Source organism: Chinchilla lanigera, unplaced genomic scaffold, assembly GCF_000276665.1.
Source record: "Chinchilla lanigera isolate Chin_1 unplaced genomic scaffold, ChiLan1.0 scaffold00003, whole genome shotgun sequence".
NCBI classification, from domain to species: Eukaryota; Metazoa; Chordata; class Mammalia; order Rodentia; family Chinchillidae; genus Chinchilla; species Chinchilla lanigera.
Genome location: NW_004955404.1, coordinates 36,082,804 through 36,094,255, shown reverse-complemented (window position 1 = coordinate 36,094,255; position 11,452 = coordinate 36,082,804). Strand labels below are relative to the sequence as shown.

General features: G+C 36.6%; 1 long non-coding RNA gene across 1 annotated transcript in view; it reads right to left on the bottom strand.

Moving 5' to 3' along the window:
• Positions 1-1,853: 1,853 nt before the first annotated feature.
• The window catches only part of LOC102028711, a 33,649-nt gene continuing 24,050 nt past the window's right edge, over positions 1,854-11,452 (bottom strand). Inside the window, exons 2-5 of the long non-coding RNA XR_259332.2 lie at positions 6,104-6,258; positions 3,844-3,953; positions 2,766-2,915; positions 1,854-1,903 (exon numbers count right to left, since the gene is read on the bottom strand). This is a non-coding gene — a long non-coding RNA (uncharacterized LOC102028711). The remainder of the gene's footprint in view (positions 1,904-2,765; positions 2,916-3,843; positions 3,954-6,103; positions 6,259-11,452) is intronic.

The following is an 11,452-nucleotide window of genomic DNA, read 5'->3' as shown; positions in this document are numbered from 1 at the left end:
GTCAGCCAATAAGATTACAAGTATAATTGTTCAGGTAACACTGATTAAATCAGGATCAAAGGGGGAAATGAATCACGTAGCAAGAGGGCATGAATACAGAACAGGGGCTTTTCCTGCAAGGGGTTGCCTTAGTGACTCTTCCTTGTTTTTTCAAGGTGATAGTTAACTATTTAGAATATCAATCCCTGATGTCCACCCCTAGGGAAGTATGTGGAGACATCTGTTGCACCTTTTATCTTGAGATCTGGCCCAAAAGTACCTATGTCTCCATTTGCAAGGTATCCCATCTTCTGCACTGGCTCCTTCCAGGGCCTGGCCCTGTCTGACTGCCTATAACATTTCTCTCTAACTCAGCTGCCTATAACACTGCTGTTTGGCCCCCGCAAGTTGTTAGGGTTGCAAGCATGCCTGCCGTTAGAAATGACTTTCTAGTAGTGTATTCAAAGGCTATCTGTTAGGAAATGTATTTCTATTTTTCATGTTTTCATCTATTTTTTACATATAAAGATGATCATAATGTAAAAATAAATTTATATAATTTCTTTTCTTTTATATGGTCTTTATTACGGTGCCAATTTTTATGGTGTTTTGAATAAAATATTTTATCAAAATACATAAAAAAGAATGAAAATAGCTTTTTGAAAATAAAAACAAATCTGATACATTAATATTATTATTATGTAATTTATAAGAAAATGTCATTTGGTATTTCAAATAATTTAGATATCTACAGCTACTAAGTTAGAAATAAACTACACTAGAATCACATCTAATCATGTATAATTTATGTCTAACACTGTATGCTAGGCTGAAAACTGACAACCCACACTTGCAATACATGTATGGTTTAATTCCCAGAACTTTGAATGCCTTATATGATGGAAGGGACGATGCAGATGAGGTCAAGTTAAGATCTTGAGATGGGAAGATTTCCCAGTTGTGCTAGGAAATCACAACATTCCCCTTTTATTTTATTCCCTGTTAGTACATTTTTGCAACACATACAGTTTACGGTCATCTTGGGGAGTGGGTACACGTATATAATTCAGATTGAGTTTTTAAAATTTTTAATCCTCCTTCTTCCTGTCTTCCTCTCTCCTCCTCTAAATCCCCTGTCTTCACATTTGTTCTTATTGATACTGTTAATCTTACCCCATGTGTATAACACATGATGTTTACAGCCACTGAGGTTATTAGGTTCCTGTATTTAGCATATCTTTAACCCAGAAGCATCTCCTTATCAGGAAGCATTGTGAAGGCAGAAACAGAAAAATCTGCAGGTGCCCTGCCACTGCCTTTGAAGGTGTAGGAAATGACCATGAACCAGGAAGGCAAGGCGTGCAGCTTTAGAAGCTGAAAAAGTCAACCGGATGAATTTATCTCTTTCCTCTTTGGAGAGCCTTTAGTTTCAGACCAGTGAAACCCTAGTAGGACTTCTCCCTTCAGAACCCTCAGACATTACATTGAATCACTAAGTTTGCCATTATTTATTCCAGTGGCAACAAGAAACTCATACTATTTCATAAAAATTAAAATCAAATACATAACCTTTGTTTTTATAAATAATTTATTACAAACTAATTCCATGTAAACAGTATTTTCCAAATGTTACTTTTTTATAATATACTCTACTCATTTTACTTCATAGTTTTGCTGCTCAGTCCAAAGCACTGAAGTAGATATATTTTTCATGTTTCAGCAAAGACACAGATTTACAATGTCAGATTTTAATAAAATTAAATAATTTGACAATGAGTCCATGAAGAAGCAAAACACTTTATTTTTCTATATGTTAGCAGTTGACTTTACAGTTGTGAAGAAAAGCATTTTTAAAAATACAGGATTCAAACTTACTTTTAAAATATTTTTTTCAGGAAATGCTGTCCAAGAAATGTCTTTGTACCTGAAATACACATAACACAAAGTTACCTTAGATATGAACCAAAATAATGAACAGCAAATAAATAGCTATGTGAAACATGTGATTAGACACTCACAGAAATTTTAATAAAATCAAGTGATTGCCTTTCTTTAATAATTTAAGAACAAAGGTAAGAATTCTTACTGTAACTGAACAGGAATTTTTTTTTTGTTCACAACTTTTTTTTTTTTGATGTAACTACTGCTAGGTATTCTCTCCAGCTGCACAGATTTACCCATGACAGGTCTATATCCAGAGCTTAGTAGCACAGATTTACACCAGCCTGTCAATTTGAAACACTGCAGTTCTATTTCCATGGTCATCACCCTTTAAAACTCAATGAGTTTCCACTTTTATTACCCTCACTTCTTTCTTGGGTCATGTGAAAGTATTGAACTCTAGACAGTTCTTGAATATATATGAAGAAAGTGCTGCAATTTTAGAGACATTGTTATAAATTCTGAATATTTTCTAGAGAAGAATAGTTTTCAATCGGTAGAATACATGGAGATTTTATTTTAGTATTTATTATCTACGTATATTTTTAATATGCATCTGCATATATATGCACATATGTACATTTTCCTACCTTTTGGATATATTTTGGGTATATGTATATATTCAGTTATTTTATTTTGTGCAAATAAGGAAACACTATTTTGGAGTTATATATTTTCCAAATATCCTGTCTTTCTTTGTGCTTCTCAATAATTTTGTGACTGAAATACTGTTCATTTTTATCTTTATTGTTTTGTTATTTTAATAACAATTTTTAAATCTAAGCGTAAATTACCAAGGAGTTTTACACACTATATGGTTGATGTAAATGTTTGATTTTGCTTACCTGACTGATTTCAGGCAAAATGTTGTAGGCAGCTGAGTTAGGTAGAAATAGCATAGGCAGTCACACAGGGCCAGGCCTGGAAGAAGCCAGTATGGAAAACAAGAATCTTTGCAACTGAGGGACAGACAGGCACTCCCGCTATGGGCCAGACTTGAAGACAAAAGATAAAACAAAGGCACTCACACACCTCCCTAGGGATGGACACCAGGGACTGATATTCTAAATAGGTATCAAACACCTTGAAAAAGCAGAGGGAGTTACTAACCCAACTCCCTACAGGAAAAGCCCCTGTTCTGTGTTCATGCCTGTTTGTTACAAGACTCGCTTTCCCGTTTGACCCAGATTTAATAAAGTTTACCTGAGTAATTACACTTGTAATCTTTTTGACTGACCTAGTTTTGTCCCACCTCATGCCCATCTTGCAGTTTCCCACGTTTCCCACTTTGGACCCACCTCACTTCGTGGTTTTGCTCTATAAAAATCCCTAGAAAATTAGGTTCCTTGGCAACCCACTCAGGGACCCCCTATGTCTCTCTCTTGGACAGAAGCTTTCTTTCCCTCAGTAAATATATTTCGCTCTTTACTTCCATTGTTCCTAAATTCATTCTTTGGTTTTTGAACAAAAACTCGTCCCAGATATCATCTAGGTTGTCATTTTCTTCCCCTATATCAAAAATACTAGGAGTACATACTGAAATTTATTTTTCTCTTAGAAACAACTTCTATAATTAAATTTAAAGGCTTTAAGTGATTTCAGAGGTTTAATTATTCCATTATTTTATTTGCTTGTTTTATGTATTTTTGAGACAGTGTCTTGCTATGTAGTTCAGGCTGGTCTTGAACTCATTATGTAGCTCAGGCTGACCTTGAACTCGCAGCAGGCTTCCTGCCTCAGCCTCTCAAGTGCTGAATTATTCCATTCTTATTCGATGTCAAGTAAGAAATGATATACAGAAGCCCTTAATGATATGAAGCTTTAAATTCTGATTTTTTATTTCAAAATGTATCAATATCTTACATTCCTATATCCAGTTATCTGAGCAACTACTTTGAAGATAATAATACTTAATATAATAACCATTGTTGCAGAGCTTCACCGTACAAGATTGTAGGAGTTCAATGGTTCATATACTCCATATTGTTGTTTTTAGATCAGTCAATCTGATTACCAAATTCAAGCATGCACATCTGGTCAAGAAAAAAAAAAATTAAATATTGACTGTTCCTTTCAATAAACCACACACATCAGCAATACACCCATTCCAGCTATTCTTATATGTACATATAAATTTTGCTTTCATTTTGAAAAACCATAATGTTAAGTTTTTCATTACCACTTGTTAGTGTCTTTAATTTGTTGGATCAATCTTACATTCTTATGTCTGGTGGATTGAGCAAATTCGTTGAGGATAACAGTACCTAATGTAGCAATCGTTGCTAATTCCTATCATTTTGTTTTGAGATCATGTATCATTTTTTGTTGTTTTTATGTTGTTTTGATATTTTCTTCATTGTTTTATTAGTTTCTTTAATTTTTAAAATTAAAAGAATAGGGCTGGGGATTTAGCTCAGCAGCAAAGAGCCTGCCTGGCAAGCACAAGGTCATGAGTTCGGTTCCTGGTACCGGAGAAAAACCAAAAAACAAAACAGAACAAAAAAAAAATTAAAAGAATAAGTAACCATTGTTAATTTCCTATCTTGTTTTGAAATTCTGTATTATTTTATTGTTTTCTGTTAGCTTTAAAGTTTAAAAAATGATAATAATATAAAGTGTGTTCTGAATGTGCATATGTGTGTAATAAAATAATATCTTTAGATAAAGTAGAAATTTGGCCATAGTTGATTATCTAAATATTAGTTTTTGGTAACAACTAATACTAGATTTTCAGAGTAGTTGACATTAAATAAGGTGCAGTGATAATTTCTGGTGTTGTGCTGCATAACACTTAGAACAAAGCCATAAGGCCTAACTTTCCATCTTGACTATTCCATGTATTAAGCAGTATGAGTTTTTGCATACTTGTGAACCTCTCAAAATTTCAGCTTCTACATCTATAAAATGTGCGTTTCACACGATACTTTGCCCTAAAAAGTTATTGATATATTAAACACAGGTAGAAAAATGTCAAATAGTAAGAAAAATCTACAAAAATTTTAGTGTTTTGAAAAATCAGCAACGCAAATTAATGTCATTTGTTTGCATGTATCATTTAATGTACAGACTGAATACTAAATGTTTTCTTGAGGGAATTTTTTTTTTTTTTTTTTTTGGTTTTTCTCCGGTACCAGGAACTGAACTCACGACCTTGTGCTTGCCAGGCAGGCGCTTTTTTTTTTTGTTTTTTTTTTTTCCTCCGGTACCGGGAACCGAAATCACGACCTTGTGCTTGCCAGGCAGGCGCTTTTGCCGCTGAGCTAAATCCCCAGCCCCTTAAATGTTTTCTTCATTATATGTTTTAGGTAGATCTCAAAGCAAAATCCACGTAGTACATTCCTTAATGCTTCTCTAAAGCAAGCTATAACTTACTTGAAAATATTTTAACATACTTCCCTTGGGAAAGAATTGTTTTCTTTTAAAATAAGATCCAGGAAGATACTTCTAGAATACTATCAAAACTGAAACATTTAGAACTATTTTAAAATGAATTATGCTTGGACTTTAAGTGATATCATCAATATATTACAATATTTTTAAATATATTTCTTTATATATAGGCAGCATGCAAAATTTTTCTAGAAAACTATAAAGGAGATCTATTATAATTTAAATTCAATTTACAATTTTTCAGTACATATTACTTCTTTATAAAATGAAGGGTTTGGCTAAAAATTTTATTTTCACTCTTAAATTTTCAAAAGTTTACATGGTTTTGATACTTATAATTTTAAGAATCCTAAATCTGTATGGCCATTAACTTACAAATTCTTCATAATAAAATGACAGTGAATGTTAGATTTACACTCTATGAATGTAGTGCTTTTTGTTGATGTTGTTCCTGTTGAATATACCTTAATAAATCTGGGGAAACAACAAGCAACAACTAAGAAAAAAATCTAAAAATGTTCAATCTTAGATCAATTGTACATGAATTATGTTATAATATTTTCCAACTTTTGAAAATCACCTCCATCCCCACATTACAGCAGAGTTTATTTTAAAGCTTTGAGTTATTTTTCACTCCATATTTGCTCTTACACTTCACATTCAATCCATCAATAAGACCCATGGGTTTTGAAATGTGTCCAGAGGCAGTAAAAATCGCTCTAGGTATCTGCAGCTGTGAGCCTCAAGCCTGAGTAAGTGTCTGTTTCAATAGGGCTTTCCTCATGACGTGTACCTGAAGAGTAGACACCAAATCAACTTTTTTCTCCATCCACAGCACTGAACTGAAATAATGGCTCTCCGCTGTGAATGAAGGCGTAGGCGGGCAAGCAGAGCAGGTCAGATTGAAATGAGCCCGCAGGCTGATGCTTTGATGGTGCTCACTGTCCTCTGGATAGGAGGAAGAAGAAAAGTTATCGTGACAATGAGTCAGCAATTCCCACTCCGGGTTGAGGAGCCCTTGATCTTTGACTAATACGGAACTATATGCACAGTGAGTTACAGCAAGCATCAGAGATCAAAATGAGTCATGAGATGACACCAGCAGAAGCCATCAGAGATTCAGAAGAAGAGACAGGGCTGTTGCTGAGGCAACAGGTAAGAAAAGCATCCCTGATCATTAGTGCCACACAGAGTCTGCTTCCCTCCTGGTTACTCACTACTTACCTGTGGAGGATGGTTAAGCTTCTCTGCCTATATTCTTTCATGGGAAGACATGCATGTACAGGTGCAATCACGCATGCACGCATACACACACACACACACACACACACACACACACATCCCTTAAGTGACTTTGCACCGAATCAGTGAGCTATCATTGTGAAAATGTGTAGTTCACAAAAGTACGTATATTTTGTATACTCCATCTGTTCCTACAGTATCAAGGAGGTTGCTTCATTCAGAGACTGCTGCCTATGGAAAGGCATCCAGTGTTGCTCCCATGTGATCTGGTAAAATCAAGTGAGAATTCTGAAAGAAGAAAGTTGCAGTCCTATTAAAAAATTGAAGGCAGCAGGAATAATAAGCAGTGGACTGCTCAGTACAGCAGCCGTGAATGGCCATTGAACCTTGGCAAGAGACAGAGATTCATAGTGGAGCATCATGGACTGACTTCCACTTCAGCTCAGGTGGCCGTAGTTTTTCTAAACAATGGGCCACAATTATGTACAGGGTGGACACTCATGACACGTGATGTGCTATTCTGGATGTTTCTATTTGTTTTTTTCCTATTTCACTAGCATTTGAGTACCAAGACCTATTCACATTCATTTGACAATGAAAATGTTGATTATCTGCAACGTGTTACAGAAATAAACTGGCCCATCTTGTACCACTATTAAAGTTTTAAAATGAGGCACAAAAAAGTACAGATGAGTTCCACTTGTTTAACAATTCAGAAGACTCAATCTCAGTTATGACTACAGTACAGTCGCAGCTCCATCAAAAGAAGTGACTGGTCTACCCTGATAAAATTCACAGTTCTTCTAATCAAGTACAGTATTTAAAGGGGTGCAGAGGATATGTCACAAGTCTATTATTGTGACACTGACCCTCCATTACTAAACAGGAGGCTTAGCTTCTTATACAATATTTAATGGCAAATGTTGTATGTGTCTCACTAGGTCACTTAAATAAGTCTGTTGTATTGGTTAACTTGAAAGCAGGCTTTTCCTTTGGTGCCTGAATCAAAAGATTGCATTGGAAGCTGACTTGCCATTAGTAGAATGGTTTAAACTTTGGTCCCCCATGTACAATTCTCAGGCCAACTTTGACCTACAATGCTGATTGAAGCATCTATGAGAGGCAGGCAGTTTGTTCATGTGGATATCCCATGCATTTTTGTACATATTCTTTCCTTGACACAGCTAAAAAAAGCTCTTTATAAAGTATCTGTTGGCTTGCTACTGGCATCTTATTGAAACTGAACATTAGACTCATAAAGATCTTACGGTTTTCTGACTCGAAGCTACTTTCTTGAGATGGGTTCACTCTAAATAAAGATAAAGTAAAAGAACCCACACACACACACTCACACAAAATAACTCACTTGTCAAATCAAGATGCATGAGTACAGTATATGGTTCAATCCCAGCACCATACTAACTTTGCATACTGAGTGTGTAAGTCTCTTTTTCATCATTGGAACAAAATATCCGGTACTCACAACATAAAGAACTGGAGGTTTATTTTGACTTACATTTTCAGTCCATGGTAAGCTGGATTCAGGCCAAAAGAGGATGGCTGCAGGTCATAGCAGGGAAAAAGCTGTTCTCATCATGGTAACCAGGAAGTAGAGAGAAAATGGCGGAACCAGGAAGGGAGATACACACTTCTAGGTCACACTCCCAGTGAACTGTCCTCTCTGAGAAGGACCCACCTCCCAAGAGCAAATTCAGCCATCTGTTCCCCAGTGTGCCAATCCACTAATGAGCACAGTGCCTCCATGATCCAATCACATTCCAAAAGTCCTCCTTTGAGTGCTGAGACATAGGAAACATTCCTGTTGTAAACCATAATATATTTGCCCCTGAGCCTCCAACATCTCATGCTCATTTCTTTATGCAAAACTCATTCAGTCCATCTCTAAGTATCACTAGTCTTCACAGTACTGGGACCTCTTAAAAGTCCAAATCCAAAGTCTCTTCACAGACTCAAGGCAAACTCTTACCTATGAGTCCTTGTAAACCTCAAAAAGAGAGGATGCTAACAAGGCCTAATAGAGATGGATATGCAAGAAAGCAGTTCAGAGAATCACTAGACAGTACAGTTATTCTGAAATGGAGGAGGCAAACACACCAGGAAGGTGAAATCCACTGAAGTGAACCAAACAACAGGGTGGTTGAGCAAAGAAGTGGAGTCACCACTAGTCCGCAGCTCCTGCAGTTCCTCATACACCTTTCAGCAAACACTCCATCCTGTTAGCCATGCTAACTTCCTGAGAGAAGAAGCCAATGCTGAAGAGACCATATTCTTGGGGATAGCATCCCTACGTACTCTTGCTCTTACTTGAAAGAAGAAACCTAGCATGGGAGATAACTGTAAGTAGGGCCCCAGGGAAACCACAGACTGAAACTGGTGAAACTGAGGGGAGAAAAGGAGAGCCAGGAATACTAAAACTGGCAATCCCTCTCCCTCAATATCCTCTCACACAGTGGGGATTTGTGCATCCCTGTGGCATCCTACCAAGTGCCCACAATTTGATAACAGAACGGGAAAGCCTGCATACTTAGCAGAGTGGAGCTGAACACCATGACCTATACGCAATGCAGCATTAGCTAGCAAGGGCTCAAGGACTGTATCCCAGAAGACACAGGAGAGAAAGGAGGTTTAACAGAGCCATACCAGAGTAGGTGCCTTCCTTATCTCTCAAACAAGGGGAAAAGCTGTGACTGTATGACCCCTGGCCTGCCACCCACCATCCTACACCAAGAAGAAGAGCTCCATGCCCCCATCCCAGGGCCACTGAGCATCTGGAGCAGTATCTTGGAAAAGAGAAGCCATAGAACTTGCCAGTGGGGACTCACAGACTGAATCCTGAGAGACACAGGAGAGCAAAGCGATTCAGCAAAGCCAGTAAATATTCTGCTATTGTTTTCCCAAAAGTCAGGGAGATCTGAGGCAGTGGCAAACCAGGTCCACTCACCATGATGCTGCACTGACAAGAGAGGACCTCGGGTGAAAATGGGGCCTCTGCCAAGTTCTGTGGGTTGGAGAGTGGAGTTCTTGGAAGGTTGATTGGGGAGGGGCATGGGTAGGAAGACAGAGTAGAGCCCAGAGCACAGGGTTACCAGTGTACACTAAACAAAAGGCCTGTGGATAGAAAACGCAGAGAAATTTGCAGAACTTTCCCTGCAGTGAGAAGGGTGGGAGGTTCCTGGCAGAAGAGGACCAGGAGTTCGGAAGACTATACTATATCCTCTTCTTCCCAGTTAACAAAGGTGTTTTGATCTTTGGACAAAGACAAAGGTCTGCAGAAAGTCTGACTCAAGGATCACAGCCAACAGGTGGGCCTGGAGAATCATTGGATCTGCAGATTTCAAGGCATGAAGCAGACCACAGTGGGAAAACCAGCTTGGGTGTATGTAATCAGACTCTGACTGCAGAATGAAGGAAGCTGGTTTTATGCTAAACCACCTGCATCAGGGCTTTGTGCTTGTTTGGCTGTTTGTTTGTTTTGTTGGTTGGTTTAGTTTTAGTTATTGGTTATTTTTATTATCCTATATTTTAAATTTTCTTTTTCAAGCTATTCTTTTTTTCTTTCATATTTGTTTTTTAAATATTTTCTTCAATACTCATTTTTCTTCTCTCATTATCATGTTTTATCCCTCTCTTCCTCTCTATCTTTAGAAGATTATAATACCTATATATGGGCAAAAGAGAATGAAACAGATCAATGAAACAGAACCGATGATTCAGAAATAGAACCTAGCATGTTTGCCCATCTAATCTTTTAGAAAGAGTAGAAAGCAGACACCGGACAAAAGGTAGCCACTTTACCAAACTGTGCTAGAAAAAAAGCTATTTACACATACAGAGAAGATTGAATCTAGACCCATGTGTATTATTATGTAGTCTGCTGGAAGATAAAATAAGTGAAACTCTTTAAAACATAGCCACAGATAAAGACTTTCTCAACAGAACAGGTACAAAGAAATAACAATAAAAACAAGTGGGATTATGTCAAATTAAAAATCTGCATAGCAAAGTAAATAGCTAAGAGATAATCTACAAAATGGAGAAAAATTTTCCCCACTAGTCCTGACCAGCAATTGGATGAAAAATGGCAATGGAAATAGACACCCCCCAGAAGATGAAGCACAAATGGAAGATAAAGAAATGAAAAAAAAATATTCAACATCTCTTGATACCTGAAAAATTAAAATAAAAGAATATCATGATTCCATTTTAACCAGAAAGAATGGCCACCATCAAAAATTAAATAATAAAAATAGTAAAAATGTTGCATGGAAAAAGTCACTCTTCCACACCGGTGCAGGAATATAATATTCCAGCACCACTGTGGAAATCAAAATAGAGATTCTTGAAACAATTAAAAATAGAAATTCCATTCAACCCAAGTATTCCTCTTCCAGTTATCTTCCCAAAGAAGTGAAAGAATATGATACCACAGGGATATATTCATACACATGTTTATAGCAGCACAAATTTTAAAAGCTAAATTTTGCAAATGAGTTAAATATCCATCTTTGGATGAGTGGATAAGGAAAATGTAGCATTTAAAAAAAAAATGAAGTACTAAACTGTTACAAAGTAGGATTTATTTCTAAGAAAATTAATGTACTTGGACCACCATATTAATTAAAATAAATCATACACAAGCTTAATTAACTTGTAGCTTCTCTTATATGATAAAACCAAGGTATAAATAATTTAAAGAGAAAAATAAAAGACAGGCAATAGCGACCAAGGATGTAGGTCTTTCGCAAATGAGAAGAGGAGATAGATACAGAAAGAGGGGAAGGGAGAAGGAAAGAAATAAGAAAGATGGAAAATATATTATCTACATAAACCAACTCCCTAAAATAATGGTAATCATTAGGTATGCAATCACGTGTTTAAA